Source organism: Beta vulgaris, chromosome 6 (assembly GCF_026745355.1).
Source record: "Beta vulgaris subsp. vulgaris cultivar EL10 chromosome 6, EL10.2, whole genome shotgun sequence".
Taxonomy (NCBI): domain Eukaryota; kingdom Viridiplantae; phylum Streptophyta; class Magnoliopsida; order Caryophyllales; family Amaranthaceae; genus Beta; species Beta vulgaris.
In genome coordinates, this window is record NC_079207.1 from 36,158,629 (window position 1) to 36,160,354 (window position 1,726).

At 30.0% G+C, this 1,726-nt stretch overlaps 1 long non-coding RNA gene across 1 annotated transcript; it reads left to right on the plus strand.

Annotated features, from left to right (window-relative positions):
- Positions 1-746: 746 nt before the first annotated feature.
- LOC130591999 (uncharacterized) lies at positions 747-1,267 on the plus strand. Its single transcript, XR_008970006.1, has 3 exons — positions 747-834; positions 921-977; positions 1,069-1,267. It is a non-coding gene; the product is annotated as an uncharacterized LOC130591999 (long non-coding RNA).
- The last annotated feature ends 459 nt before the right edge of the window (positions 1,268-1,726 follow it).

A 1,726-nucleotide genomic window follows, 5' to 3' on the forward strand; every position in this document is an offset into this window, starting at 1 on the left:
GTGATATATATTTAAATATTTAAAAAGTGGTAGTATTATATATTATTTAAATATTTAAAAAGTGGTGTTATTATATATTTAGTGGCGGAAAAATCTGAATTGTATATTTATATTGTTAAAAAAAAAATTCATGTAAGAAAAGTGATTTTTGGTAATTTTTAAAAATTAAAATTGTTTTATTAAGTGCGCGAATAATTGAATTTATATTTATATTGTGAAAAAAAAAAATTGTAGTCATGCAGTGTGAAAGATAGGAATTGATGTGAAAACATTAAATGTAAAATATTTGTAAATTTAATGATGGTTAAAAGCAAATTTGAAATGTTGAGAACTTATGATAAATTTTGTAATCTTCAATTTAGAATAAATTTAGAAATTATGAGAAAATTCAAATTTATGAAATTTTTTTATTGTGACAAGAGAAATCGTGTCATGAGAACCTGGAAAAGTATGTTCAATTATGATCAGAGGTTAAATTTAAATTATTGTGTAATTTCTGCTGCTACTAGATATTATACAATCTGCTGCTACTAGATATTATACAATCTGCTAGTAGATAGTATAGTTTGCATTCCAACTACGAATCTTAATATAATTGAATTGAATTTGTTAGTGTAATCAAGGAGTATTGCAGAAATGGCGAAGAAGCAAAAGGTAAAAATTGTTGTAATTGATTTGGAGTTATGAGTGCTTTTAATTTATAATGTGATTATTGTAACTGATTTAACTATTTAATAATTTCAAATGGAGGTGTCTGAATTCGATGATGTGCATGTAAGTGATGACAATCAAGAATCTAGTACCGAGGATCTTCATTCAGACGGGGAAAGAGAGGTACATTTGATGTTCTTATTGGCATGAATTATATATGATTTTGTTATTTTTTTGTAATAATGATATTATATAGAAATGGATAATAGATAATAGGGAAGAAATCTGGAAGAGCGTATAAAGAAATAGAAGCACGAGTGTATCGGGTAAGTAATGTTATTGAAGTTGTTATTGAAGTTTTGAATACACGGTGAATAAATGAAGTATATAATATGTAATGCATGTAATTTATAATAGGAGAATGATCTAAGCAAAGGTGGATGCTTTAAGGCAGAAGGCAAAGTAATTGCTACACAACGCGCCATGAATAATAAAAGAGTAATGTTATATGATGATTAGATTGTGTTTTGTTTCATATTAAAAGAGTTTATTTTGATATGTAAAATGCTCATATATTGTTTATTTTCATGTAGGAGAGTAATATGAATTGTAGAGTAGAGACATTTGGGAAGGTTGTGAAGGGATTTGATGAGAGGAAGTGTAAGCTAGTGACGGAGATGGGTTTTGGTGGTCTTTTGTTTTTCGCCGGTAAAAGTTTGCCTAGGACCGTTTGTTATTGGTTGTGTACAAGAGTTTATGTTAAGAATAGGGTGTTGTTGATGCCTGATGGGCTAGAATTCCCTCTTAGTAAGACACAAGTTTACTGGGTTATGGGTATTCCGGCGGGGCCGAAGACCGTACCATTCTATGTGATGATGATGAGGGTGGTGATGAGGTAATGAGGTTTTTTATGTATATGGGTATACTAGTCGTTCGGGTGTAAGGGGTGTTAAGGGAATTAAAGCTAGTGTAATTAAACAAATTGTTGAAGGTGAAATATCTTCAGATGCTGAATTTAAGAAGGCATTTCTGATGATGGCCTTAAATGATCTGATATGCCCGACGACATGTCAGA